General features: G+C 42.1%; 1 pseudogene; it reads right to left on the minus strand.

Moving 5' to 3' along the window:
• Positions 1-4,235: 4,235 nt before the first annotated feature.
• On the minus strand, positions 4,236-4,436 carry LOC143771271 (U2 spliceosomal RNA; annotated as a pseudogene).
• Between the last annotated feature and the right edge of the window lie 1,564 nt (positions 4,437-6,000).

Below are 6,000 nucleotides of genomic sequence, written 5' to 3' on the forward strand. Positions count from 1 at the left end.
AAACAGAAAAAAAACAAATCAAGAAGTATTAACAAAATATCTCCACTTCTTTACCTTCCAAATGCCCTCAGCATCAAGCTCTCCTCTCTTCTTCACCTCCCACAAATAACAAACATACAATTTCCCCAACATCACCTTCACACAATCCTTAACTAAAATAGCTTTTCTCTTGAAAACATACACATTCCTTACATCCCATAACACTTCCTTTATACACACAAGCATTAACCACAACACTCTTCCTCTCTCCCCATCACACATTCCCAAACCAAACATGAACACCTCAAAAGTTAACAGACTCACACCACCCAATTCATTACATAAAGGCCCCATTCTTGCAATCACATTCCTAGCATACTTACAATTCCAAAAAACATGTATCACACTCTCACTTCCACCACAACCCTCTCTCGGACACATCTCACTTCTCACCAAACCACGGTTCCTTTGAAATTCTCTAACAGGTAACACTCCATGCAATGACTGCCACACAATCTCACTCTGTCTGTTTGTCATACCATCCATTCGTACCCTCTTCCACACTTCCTGTACATCCGACCCTCTAACCATATTTATTCTACACTCCATCTCTCTACACTCAATCATCCTATACACAGCCTTCTTATTACTCAACAACCTAATATCCACCTCACACAGCTCATCATACTTCACCAAAAATTTATAAACCCACACATACCATACAGGCACTTCAAAAGCCACCGGACACCGCAAATCTCTCTCCCACCACTTTAAACGAAACAAATAAGCCCCAAACAAATACCTACACATACATGAATATTTTCCATCCGCCCTAATCATCCTCAACACATACACCACACTATTTACACCAAAGAACACTTCAAGGCTAGGAAAATTCAAACCACCTTTCTCCAAATGCTTCATCAAAGTTTCTCTCTTAGCCCTCTCCATTCTAGAATTCCATAAAAAAACAAACAATACCCTATTTAGCCCTCTCAGACACATATACTCTGGTGGAAAAACCAGAGCAATATACAAAAAAATAGGCAACACCACACTCTTTATAATCAAAATTTTCCCAAAAAAAGTAAGGTTTCTCAATCTCCAAAAACACAACTTCCTTTCAACTTTCTCTTTCGCATCATCCCAACATTCCTTCCCATCCAGACTCTCAGAAAACTTTACACCCAACACCTTAATAGGCCCCTTTACTTCATTCACACCAACATCCTTACTCAAAGATCCTCCCCCAAAACTCTTACATTCACTTTTCTCCCAATTAACTTTAAAAGCAGACGCACCACAAAAAATAGACGCAAAATTTAACATTCCTATACAAAAAATTTGCTAAAATACACCTACCCACCTCAATAACCACATAATCATTCAAAACAACCTCCCGCCCCTTTACCAAAAATCCCACACCATCATTCTTATTACATGCACTCCCAGACCATACAGATGCTACATAAGGCCATTCATCCCCTTTCACACCATCCACTACCCCACACTCTTGTAAACAAAAAATTGATGCGTTTTTCAAAGCTAAAAAGTCAAAAATTGCAGCCCTTCTGTACCTACTTTTAAACACTCTCACATTTTGAGAAATTATAATAAACCCCATATTACAAACACTTCAACTAACTATACAAAAAAATAAAAGCCTTTGGCCTAAGCCAAAGCTCACAAACAATAACACATTTAGTGTATTATATGGCAAACACTTATCCACTATCACCACTATCCTCCTCCACCATCTGGATTGAACAACAAGTGTCTGACCCGCTGATCTCACCACCCTCATTCCTTCTTCTTGCAGGGCCAATCTTTCTCTGAGGAGCACTATTTCCCGCCTCCTCATCATCTTCATCACCCTCCCGCCGGCTCTTTTTTGCAGCTCTATCGTCTTCAGACTCAAACTCCTCAATATGCTCAGGATTTGACAAATGTTCAGGACTACCAACCCCAGAAATTCGCGCATCACTCTCTACGGCGTCCATTGCCTCACTCAAGGCCATCATTTCAGGCATCTGCCCCTTTACATCAGACACCTGCACTTCCATCTCAGGAAGCTGCGCCTCCACCCGTGCAACTTCCCTCCAAAACTCCTTGTCTTCCCTCCTCTCCTCCTTCTTCTTCTTTTCCTCCTTCTTCTTCTCCTCTCTCTCTACCGAACAACTCGGCCTTAGGCTCACACTCTCTGGAGGGGGCATGGCTCCACTCGCACTCCGCCTCCTTTCCTCTTCCTCCTCCCTCTTCAATTTTGCAAGCACTTTTACAACTCTTGCCCTTTCCCTCCTAGCCAACTCTTCCTCCATTTGCTCCTTGTCGGACCGCCTAGGAGCACTCATGGGACAGTCCTTGTACATATGCGTACTACTCCCACAGACATCACAGGTCTTTGGCAAAGGGCATTGATTTGCAGCATGCCCCTCTTCCCTGCAATTTCGACAGCACTGACCCTTAGTACATTCTGCCTGTACATGTCCAAAACAAAAACATCTCCTGCAAAAACGAGGCTGTCCTGGGTAGGTCAAAAAACCCCGGTGACCTGCCACAGAGAAATTTGCAGGAGGGTGCCTGAAGCCACCCACACAGTCAGGATCCCTCTTCAACTTCACACGAAAAACATATTTGCAGTTGAAGATTCCTAAAATGTTTACCTGTCGCTCTCCTACTTTCACGTAGTCACAATACTGCGAAAGAAAACTCTGCAATAAGGCAGGCTCTGTGAAAGGATTATATACAGTTACCGTTACCTCCTTTTCTTGCAAACCAAACAACGGTATCCAGCCAACTCCTTCCAGAAGAGGATCCTCAGCATTACCCCGAAGCCACTCGAACACATTCAGGCAGATGTTTTGGTCCACAAAAGTCACATCGTAGTTACCTTGTCGAGGAAATTCATTACAACTGAAGATCTCCGCACGCCTTGCTCCAGCCTTTCCTTCAATAAGATCCCGGATGATGAAGACAACGTTGTTCTTTGCTGAATTGCTCGGGTCCACGGTCAACCGGATGGTGTTCTTTACGAAATTCATGATGCAGGACTGTCGGTATATCCTACCACAGCAAAAAGAAGAAAACTTCCCACGAGGGACGTCACTCAGACACGGCCTATAGCCGGGGATCGCAGCCGGATGCCAGGGGACTAATCCTACTCCCTAATAGCAGCAGGGGGTGAAGTCCCACCAGAGGTGAGACAATCCCCCCAGGCCAAGGAGCCGGGTACCCCAAGCACCTCTCAGCCAAGACCAAGGCAGCGACTGTAAGGTCACTGCACTTGATCCTAGCCAAAAGGCTGAGAAGCGATCCTGAACCCGCTGTGCCCCGTGGGCCGCACCATGGCCTACCACCAATACCCATTGTGGAGACAGAGCAAAAGATTAAAAGATTGCCGCAGGGAGGACATTTTCAGAAACTCTGGAGGCCTTCTCAATGACAGTTCTGCTGTCAATGACAGTTCTGCTGTGTATGTGTGTTTGTGTGTGAGAGACAGAGAGTGTGTGTGTCTGTCTGTCTCTGTGTGTGTGTGTGTTTGTTCAAGCTGTGCACGATGCGTTTTGAATCTGCATAACTCCGCCTACTTTGACCACACCCTCCAGCCAGCCCCATTGTGACAGCACATGAATGTTCCGTGTTAAGATTCTATCTACTGCAGGCAGCGCACCTGGTTGGTGAAAAGCATTAGAATACTCACACAGGTGTAGATGGACAAGACAAGCATATTCAAGATCAGCACAGGCACCATTTTTACTTATTTTTTTCTTTTAAAAATGCATATAATACACCGCATTGAAAAGCCGGTGGTCCACAAGAGGGAGACAATGTTTCAAAAAAGAATTCCTGCGGTCAGAAATGCAGTATGTATGGCAGAACTACTCATTGGATACTTCAATTTAAATAGCAAGTGCTGACAGCAGGGGCCTAGTTTGGTAGCCGACACAGTATATTTGCAACACTGTAAGAAAGGCCTAATAGAGGCCTATATCTTAACACACCTGTTGCAGCAACCAGTAAAGACAAATTGATTGATTGATTGCATATTGAATGCAATGCAATGTTTGACAGACATAGGTGAAAGCAAGGCCAGGCAAGGCACAGAAAATGTTGCAATTGGCCAAGAGAAATCAAACAAAATGCTACATTTGGCCTGAGAAAAGTGCTTCTTTGACCCTGAAATCAATTGACATAAAGGGTTAAAAGACAACTTGCGCTGATTTCAATTCAATCTGTTTTTAGAAACTGGATCAGAGAAGGAGTGCACTGGTCCCGGAGATACTGCAATAACGGGTCAATGCGTGGAGTGGACAGAGCAAGCTCTTCTTCCATCTCCCTGTTCCAAAAATCCATTTAATATATGGTCCCCAAATAGGGGACGTATCAGATATTAAACTGATAAGAACAGATAAGGTTTCAACAAAATTTTATTTAGTCATAAGACATAGAACAAGAAAAATTGAAACCTTTTGTGCAAAAGAAACATAAACAATTACAATAATAAAATACAACATGAAACAACTTAATATAAAACAGTATTCCACATATAAAAACACCATCTACGATTCGCTTCTTTCTTCCCCACATCTTTAACATATTTTAAAAAATAAATAAACATTTCGCTAAAAGCCAATTTAATACAATCATTAACAGAGATAAAATCACGGTTAAAAAGTAGAATGTTTCTCACTTTCCAGATTGCATTTTTGGCACAGTTTATTATACACCAGCATATTTTGAACTGGTGTGTAGTGGGGCAATTAAAAAGTCCATATAAAACATACTCATAGCTAAAATCTTTAAGACCACAAACCCATTTTAAAAGTATCCCAAATCTCCCCCAAAGTTCTTGTGCAAAACAGCAGTTCCAAAAAAGGTGTAAAACAGTCTCATCCTCTCGGCAAGAGTCTCTTGGGCACTTTGCCCGCGCCACCAGGCCTCTCCTATGCTGGAAGTCTCTGGTTGGGAGGCACTGGTGGGCAGCCATCCATGCAAGGTCTTTGTGAATGTTGGCCAAGAATTTTCCAAAGACGTTCCTCCACACACGCTTGGATCTACTCCATGAGAAGTTGCTCACAGGGGACACTCCTTCTTCTCTTCTCAGATGAACCATCAATTTTCTTCTGTCCAGAAGGAGATCGGCATCCAAGTCCTTTAATTTATGAGTCCTTATCACCTTTTCTAAAACAATAAAATGCTTGGGCGGGCATAATAAAATGGGTGCTGATAAACATGGTCTGAACCATTTTTTAAAAATAAAACCACAAGTATATTTTAAAAACAGACTAAAAGTAGAATTAGTGTTAAAAACTTTAAAACAAAAACAAAAGAAATTTACATACAAATACAGATGCAAGTCAGGGACATCTTTTCCTCCATTTTGTTGTTTTTTATACATCTCCGTTCGCCTCAGCTTTTCCATTTTTGATCCCCAAATGAACATAAAGATACATCGAGTTAGTTTTTTTAGCATCAACTCAGAAGGAGGATAGACCATGGCAATATAAAGCATCTTTGGCAACAAAACAGATTTAATGATTAAAATTTTTCCCTCAATTGACAAGCTTCTCAAATTCCAGAAGGAGAGTTTTTTCACTATTTTATGCTGCACCTCCTCCCAGCTCACGTGTCCATCATTTTCAGCGTCAAATACAATTCCCAAGATTTTAACATTGTCGTGCTTCAATTTTACTGCTGGTAGGTCATTTATGTCCCAGGAGCCCAAAATCAAACATTCAGTTTTATTAAAATTAATTTTAAAACCTGAAGCCTGACTAAAAAAATTGGTGCACATTACCACTCTCCGGAGTGAAGCAGGATCTGTACAGATGGCAGTAACATCATCCATGTAGGCAAATACTTTGACTTGGGCCCCTCCTCCACCCGGAATAGGAACCCCTCGGACCACTTTGTCTCTCCGGATCATACACAGCAGGGGTTCCATAGCACAAATAAAAAGAATTGGGGATAATGGACACCCCTGCTTCACTCCGGATTCCAACGGGATAAAATCTGTTAAAA

The sequence above is a fragment of the Ranitomeya variabilis genome, chromosome 4, assembly GCF_051348905.1.
Source record: "Ranitomeya variabilis isolate aRanVar5 chromosome 4, aRanVar5.hap1, whole genome shotgun sequence".
NCBI classification, from domain to species: Eukaryota; Metazoa; Chordata; class Amphibia; order Anura; family Dendrobatidae; genus Ranitomeya; species Ranitomeya variabilis.